Raw genomic sequence first — 8,545 nt, 5'->3', positions numbered from 1 at the left:
TTCTTGAACATCTCCTGTGAGGGAGGGTCCCCAACCTCTCTGTGCAGTCTGTTCCAGTGGGTGGTCACTCACACAGTAAAGTTCTGCCTTATTCCCAGAAGGAGGTTTCTCTGCCCATTGCCTCTTGTCCTATTGCTTGCCACCACTAAGATCCCAACCTTCCCCTTGACATCCTCCCTTCAGATACTTATTTAGACATTGCTGAGGTCCCTTCACAATCTTGGTATTCTTATGTCTTGAGAATGAATAGGCCCAGCTCCCTCAGCCTATCTTCAAGAAAAGATGCTCATAAGAGGGATGCTTCAGTCCCTCAATCATCTCTGTTGCCCTCCACTGGACCCACTGCAGAAGCTCCAGGTCTCTCTTGTACCGAGGAACCCAGAATGTGACACAGCACTCCAGATGTGGCCTCACTAGGGTTAAGCAGAGTGGCAGAATCACCTCTCTTAACCTGACGGCAAAGTTCTTCCTAAAGTACCCAAGAAAACTATTGTCCTTGGCCACAACATCACAATGATGCCTCATGGACAGCTTGTAGGTCCTTTTACCAGCATCTGTAGGTCCTTTTCAGCAGAGCTGTTTTCCAGCAGGTTCCGCCCCCCCGCCCTACCCATTCCCCCAGCCTGTGCTGGTGCATGAGCTTATTCTTCTCCAGGTCCAGGACCTTGCGTTTGCCTATGATGAATTTCATTTCTTATCTGCACATCTCTCAAAAAGGTTCAGGTCCCTCTGAAGGGCTGCACAGCCCTCTGGGGTATCAGCCACTCCTCACAGCCTCACAAGTTTGCATCATCAGAGAACTAGGTGAGGAGGCATCTGTCCTTTCATCCAAATCATTTATGGATAAGGTGAATGTTCTGAACACCACTAGTGACAGGCTTCCAACACTGTGACACTGATTACAACCTCAGTCAGTTCTCAATTAACCTCACTGTCCACACATCTCATCCATAACATATATGAGATGTCTATGTTTTTGCAGAATGGATATCAGGTTGGTCATGAAGTTGGTGTCTAGAGTGTATCACACAGTGTAAGGCACTGAGTTGCTATTATGACTGGTAAAGATCTAGGACAACTCATTTCTTTATAGGACAACTCACTTCTTTACTCCTATAAGTATAGGAGTACAGATCCATTTAAATTCCTACATCTACTTATGTTTTCTTTGGATGCTGATTCAGAAGGGCATGGGTCTCCGTAAATGTTGTCAATACTGAAAGCCTCATACAGATTCCTCAGATAACCAAGAGAGTCCCAAATTACACTACAGACCTCTCTTTGACAAATGAATTGATCTCATAGTCAGTAAAGTCAATGGAGAGCTACACATTTGTTTTAAAATAGCTGTTTATTTTCTGGTGAGGTGGGTCAATTGAGTGTATTGATTAGCTCATCTCTGCAGGAGTTGACACAGCTAACTCACTTGAAGTCACTTACATGTTATACCAAGAGTCCACACAGTTATCTGCACAGTGATGTGTCCTAGGACACACTTTTTATGTTCACTTGTTGCTTCTGGAAGGCAAGAGTATCACAGATCCTGTGTCATATCTTTCACATCTAGGCTGGTGCTCTAGATGTCTGGAGTTATTTGAGCTGTCGTTAGGTGCTTATGTGTGGATGAGTGAAACAAATCCTTTAAGCCTGTGAGAACTAACTCCCATGCAATATGTCAGCTATTTTTCGTTTCAAGATCTTCTTTTATGAAAATGTTCCTTTTTTATATATTTGATAAGCTCTCCTTTCTTTTTTTTCCCTCTCTTTTTGGATCTTTTAAAATACTTTCACTTAATTGTCCTGTTGGAAGGTTCTGCTTAACTGAAAGGGCGCAGCAAGAGCAGGACTGCTCCATGAAATGAGCCAGAGGCAAGCCTTTTCACAACACAAGCAGGAACAGCAATCTTACCAACAGAGGTACAGTCCCTGAGCTTAAAAGAATCTCCAGGGCTTCCAGGCAAAAGGTATCTTAAGGTGGGACTTATGGCGTGTAAGGCCTGTATAGGTGAAGTGAGGCCTACATAGATGGACATAAGAATGAAGTTCCTGACAGCAACAACAAATAAATATTACTCTATCTACTCTATCAAGAGTACACAAAATTTATTAAAAATTTAGATGCTTTTAAGACAAGAATTTCAAAAAATATTTAAGGGAAACAAATGATTTTTTTCACATGTCTAGATTTAAATTTGTTGATCAGTTTAGCTGAGTACTATTTTTGGAAAAACCAACTCTGATATTCAGAGTTTGAAATAATGACCCATAATCTACTTTGTCATTTCCTCATAAAATTTTGTGACTTTCTAGTAATTACAGTCACTGTGTCATGTGTCAACTGAATATCTGTGCAAGTTCCCCTTGTGTACTGGCAGAGGCAGACTACCCCAAATCAGCAAAAATGGCACTACTTGTATGCTCTTAGGCAACTACTTCATTAATTGGATACATAACCATCTGGTACAATTACATCTTAGGTAAGTCTCATATTTCATACCTCTAAATTGAATATTATATTAATATGGAGCAAAAGTTACTCCACAAAATCATATTAATCCTCATCAATAACAGCTACAATCATTTGTAGTTCTTATAATCTCATTGCATTTTTTATGAAGGTCTCATTTTCTTATGAATTGTGTTGTGCTTCATTTTCTTTTAAAAGAAACAAGATCATGGGAGGATATAGAAGCAGTAATTCTTCATGAAAAACTAATTGTTTCACCAAAAAATTCATTATCTAGAGATTTAATGGTCATTTTATGTATTTTTCTGAAACAAAGAGAAAAACGGGTAAGAGGTAAGTTTATGAGTCAGTTCAACAAAATCTATTCTCTATGGGTATAATCAAATACTGGAGACTTGCAGCTTCCATTCTTGAAAGATATCAAGACCTAGATGCAAAAAAGTCTGAGAAATCTGCTCTGATCTGCTCTGATCTGAGAGGTGACTACTTAAGTTTTTCCAGGAAATCTGATACCTATCCAATTTTAAATGTTTCAGGCATGATTTTTTGGTGTTGTTGCTTTTGTTGGATTTTTTTTTTTTGATAAAAGTATTTTTCATAGCAGTCAGACAATATTTAATTTTTTTAGAAGTTTTATGTTTTCTAAATGTAATTTTTTTTGTTCATATCTACAGAACAATATTAAGGCTATATTAGTTTAGCTTTTTGTATTATAGAAAAGCTAGAAATTATTAATTCATCTCTGCTCTTCAGCTGTTTTGAACATTTCATATACAATAATAAAAGCTTTCCAGTATAATGACCTTTAGTTAAAGTTCTTCCAGGTATAAAATTAAAAACATTTAAAATAGTATTTAATATGAAAGAGTGTTGCATTCAATTAAGTTACTTGAGAGTGACATAGACTATGTGACATCTTTAGGTCAAAGTACAGAAGCGAAATACCCAGTTGTGGTGCTGAAGTATATTTCTGAACTATTTTACTACTTCTAAGAGCACAACAAGGATTCCCTCAGATTTGTTTATAAGGGTATGTTGTAGAGAAAATAATGTGAAGGAACAAATAGATGAAGATGCGACCATTCTTTTAACAATTATCTAACAAATGAAATTTGGACTAAAAATATATACTCTTTATAACAAAAGATCTTCACTAAAATAAATGCCAATAACCCTTCTTATTGAAGATATGGAGGAGATAGGAACAAGATTACTGAAAAGAGAAAAACTAAATTAATCCTTTAACTATAATAACATTCTTTAGTTCATATGCTTTTTCTTTCAAAGAAAAGCAATTATAATCGTACTGCATCTGGCTTGGATGAAGCTAGCTTCGTGGGAGTCTGTATAGTTCTCTGGTCTTGGAGTTGTGTCTATAAAATGGAAAGCTGATAACACACTAATGTTTTGCCTGTTGTTGAATTTTTCTTGCTCAAGAGAGAAGGCTGGGGATGGGCAGCTTAGGAGGGGACAGAGCTGGGACTGTCATACGAATTTTCCGAAGGATGTTCCATAACATATGATGCCATGTTCAGTGATAAAACTTAAAGCAGAGAAAGAAGAGGAAGTAGGGAGCAGGGTGTTGTCTCCCTAGGTGGCCACTGCTCAGAGAGTGTCTAGGTATCAGTCTGAAGAATTGCCTGTAATTTCCTTCTTCTTCTATTTTTTTTTTTAACTTTCCTTCATTCATTAACTGTCTTTGCATTTACTTATCAACTCAAAAATTTTCTCATACATCCCACACGCAAGGAGCTGTGTGGCTGCTCGGCAATTGGCTTGTGCCAACCCATCACAATGAGGATAAAATTTAATTTTACAATAATTTTTACAATTTACAATAATTTAATTAAACAATAATTATTAAAAGTTTTACTAATTATTTTCTGTTCTGAAAAAAACCCTAGCAACATGCATATATGCATATATATATTTAATGGATGCATATGATTTATATGTGTACGTATATAGAAATATATATTTTTTCCTATTACTGTTTCATAGATATATTTTCCCCTTATTATTTCCCATAAAACTTAGAATGAAAAATGCTGTTTCAAATACTAGTACATGCTGTCTGATACAAAATTTAGACTGATGAATTTGACACTACATCTTACTTTTGAGACACCTATAATCTGTACAACAAGAAGCAAACTTGGTTGGTTAAGATTGACTTAATGACACACTGTGCTGGTTTAGGCTGATGCAGAGTAAATTTTCATCACAATGGCTAGAGTGGGCTGTGGTTTGATTTTTGCTGAGCGTGAGGCTAACAATATAGATGCTTTCGGTTTTGCTAAGCTGGGCTTGCACAGAGCCAAGGCCTTTTCTGCTTTCCATGCTGCCACACAGGTGAGGAAGTTGAGGTCGTGTGGGAGCTTGGGGCAGCTAGGACAGGAGACCCAGACTAATCAAAGGAATATTCCAGGCCATATGACATCATGCTCAGTATATAAAGCTGGGGAGAAGAAGGAGTAAATACGTAGGACCTTTGGAGTGATTGCATTTGTTTTCCCAAGCATTGTTACATGTGATGGGGCCCAGCTCTCTTGGAGAAGATTGAACACCTGGGACTTCAGGACTATTTAGAGAACAGAATGTCACATTCACACTCAGAGAACAGAAGTGAATAAAGATATCTCTTATTTCAGTGAGATTGAGATTTCTACCCCTTTATTTCAGCCAGTGTTTTACATTCAGATAGAGATATTTTGGGTTTCCTAAAAAAAACTGTAATAAAAGCTTTACAGTTAAATTGTGAGACTTTATATTTTGTTGAATGTGAGTTGACCTACTGACATTTGAAGGACTTCTTTCATGTTTACATGCTGCTTTAAACAAAGTGAAATTCTTTAGACCCTGTTTTACACATGCTGTGCTTTTTCTTATTAATTTTGAGAATTTCTGAAAACAGACTATCTGTGTTTTCTGCCTATATCTTTTCTGCTTCAAACTATCTTGTTGCCATGGAGTCTCTGTTCTGCACTAGGAAAATAAATTATTGTTTAAAAAGGAAGGTGTTTGTCAAAGTACACAGCAAAATTAACTATATATCTAATATCATTTGTTCAGACAACTTTAAAGCAAAAGAGAGGAGGTTTTAAAATTATTTATGCTATCTAAAATCAGGACTTTGTCATTAACTAAATAATTTCATTCACATGGCTCTTCCCATACTGGATACCTGGTAGCCTCTGCAATAATGCAAACATTCTCAGGCTTTGGTATTAATGTCCATTGGAATTAGGTTCGGGATTTCAATGTGTGCGATCTGCACTGACAATATAGGTGTATCAACCATGAATCAGAGAGAATGAAATATGTGTTTTTCAGAGAAAAACTTAGTAGAGCGACATGCATGACCAAGGTGAGAGCAAGCAGAGGAAATTATTTCTCTAATTGGCCAAGAAGGTTAAAGTTAAATGCTTTAGAGTTCTTAGGATGACTTCAAATCTCTGGAGAACAGCAGGGGACAATTGAAAATGGTAGTTCTGGAATCTGTAAGCCATATTTCAAATGCCAAGCAGTTCATTTTAAAGGCCACCTCTCTCCAGAGTGGCACAGTCAAAATTAATTTAGGTCATATGTATGCAGATAATCTCACATGGTGTGAAAACAGCTACAAGTCTGTAGCAAAGGGATAGCAATATCTCTGTTTACAGAACGAATAGTGGTTCCCTGGGATACCTACAAGGGTGTGATGCTAAGGGCTACACTTAGGTAATGGAAATCATATCATAACATATCCTTACTTTCAAGAAGCTGATGACATAAGTGAGATCAAAATGTTAACTAATATTAAAAACAGAGATTTATTATATTGGACAATAACTATAGTGAAGTTACAATGTAAATAAAATTTCAGGGCATTAGTTTGGGTTGGTTTTATTTTTTGAGGGTTTTTTAAATTTGTTTTTAATTAAAGATTATGAAAATTGCTAATGACAGCAACAAGTATTAGATATAAACTGAAAATTATATTTATCATAGTTTAAAAACAGCATATTTTAAAATTTTTATAAAGCAAATATCATCAAATTATATCTACAGTAACTTACCTTTATTATACTAAATTGAATGGTTTATTTTGTTGCTTTCATCAATTGTCTTTTATTTAATATTTATGTTTCAACAATTCTCTATCTAATATAACTAAAGTTGTAGATGACGATTCCTAAAAGCTTAAACAGCATATCATAAATAAGAAATACTTAAAAGAATGAGAAGAAGGCACAGTTACTTAGATGTTAGTGAGGTCTCCAAGATACTCAGTAAAATTTTAAGGAAAGAAAATTAATAATTATCTGAAATTTTAACAAAAGTGTCACTATTCATCTTGAACTAATTTAGTGTTACAGAAATTAGAATGAAAAAAGAAAGAAATCTGAAGACCAGTGAAACAAGTGTGAAGGAATGCAAAGTAAGGGTGGACTCTCTACTACATATGAACCAGGACCTTGCATAGATTAATCTTAATACATATAAAAATTAGCTAAATAGTATGCTATTCATTCTGCTTATTCATTTTACCTTGTATTAAATGTAATGCTCTTTGAAATCTGTTACTTGCCTTGTACTGATCAATTGTAAAGGAATTCAGTGTATATTTCTCTGCAAAACATATATATTATTTTGTTATTTTTGGAGAAAAACACATAGCACAGTTGATTAATATTCATGCTAACATTTACAGCCACAAAGATAATGAACAGCAGAAGAGAGACAGACTATAACTGAGTAAACCAGCATTTTAATATTCTTTCCCAGTGACTAAGTATATACCACTAAACTTATGATTGTAGTGCCAGAGCAAAAGGATAATTGATTCAAAAGTCAAGTTGTAATTGAGTTTTAAGGAATTTTTTACCATGTAGAATTCAAAGCAGAGTTTCACATACTACGTGACACTTCAGAAAAGTTGAAATTTTGTCAGCTATTAGATCAGCCTGGTAATTAAGATTCAATTTGAGCCCTACATTAGGGAATCTCATGGAATTTATTGACTAAAATGAAACTGCTTCAAGGCAGAACAAAATTAGAATGTCTCAAATCACTTGTAAAGGTTGGGAATCTAAATTGTGAAATACCATTATAATTAAGAGCTGCTGGTGACATGCTTGCTGGTGCATCCATCAATTCCATTTCCTCATGACTGACTTAGTATACTCACTTAATTGCAAGTCCTGACTTTTTTTTTTTTTTTTTTTTTTTTTTTTTTTTTTTTTTTTTTTTTTTACTTCCTAGAGGCGCTATGAAGACATGGAGCATTAAGGAAGTATCAGAAATATTAAACATTCAAAGAAGTCTTTATTTCTGTTTTTTGAAGTAACTCTTTGTTGGAAGACATCTGTCCAAAATCTGGAAAGATATGGAATCAGTTTTTTTATTGGTTTGATTCTTCTACTTACGGTTTTATGTTTCAAAGCAAGTATTCTCAATATTATCAATATTATGGCAGTGTCTTTTAGTTTGTTTATGACTGATATTCTTTGAAATTATTATAGAAAACAGTATCATCTATGAATCAATTAGAAAAATTCTTGTTTAAACCAAATCTGGCAGTTAATATTCACAGGCTACTGAGATAATGGAAGAAGTAGCCCTCAAAAGCAGCCTTCAGAGAAAGCTATCTACTTCCTTGTGGGAGAAACAGACTATTACAATTCTCAAAAATGTCTTTTCTTCTTTGCTCAAACTATTTGACTGCAAAAGATTCAGTATATAAAAACAGGATGGCATAAAAATCAAGCTGCTGCCTTTGTGTTGCAGAAAGCACTATTAAAAATATGATACTTTTCAAACGTCCAATTATGACTTCCTTATTCCATTCTAAAAATAAAACTTATACATTGTAATTAGCAAAAAGCAGATCACAGACACATACAAAATCCCAAAATAGAAAATAAAATTACTGAGCACCTCAAGAAACACTGCAGGTGTTTATGTCTAGCTGGTAACCCATACAGTTCAAGTATGTCTGTTTATAAAGATGTTAGAACATAATCCAGCTCTCCCATTTTAATAAAAGAAATGTAGTGAATAAATGTAAAATCAAAATAGAATAAGACATTATTTTTA

General features: G+C 34.9%; 1 long non-coding RNA gene across 2 annotated transcripts; it reads left to right on the top strand.

Moving 5' to 3' along the window:
• The first annotated feature begins 1,456 nt into the window (after positions 1–1,456).
• LOC135295366 (uncharacterized) lies at positions 1,457–8,268 on the top strand. 2 transcript variants are annotated; one of them, XR_010357433.1, is made up of 4 exons: positions 1,457–1,649; positions 1,811–1,917; positions 2,311–2,477; positions 7,712–8,268. It is a non-coding gene; the product is annotated as an uncharacterized LOC135295366 (long non-coding RNA). The 2 variants fall into 2 exon arrangements; XR_010357432.1 differs by having other exon boundaries at positions 1,597–1,917.
• The last annotated feature ends 277 nt before the right edge of the window (positions 8,269–8,545 follow it).

Source organism: Passer domesticus, chromosome 2 (genome assembly GCF_036417665.1).
Source record: "Passer domesticus isolate bPasDom1 chromosome 2, bPasDom1.hap1, whole genome shotgun sequence".
Lineage (NCBI taxonomy): Eukaryota > Metazoa > Chordata > Aves > Passeriformes > Passeridae > Passer > Passer domesticus.
This window is presented reverse-complemented; position numbering and strand designations above follow the sequence as displayed.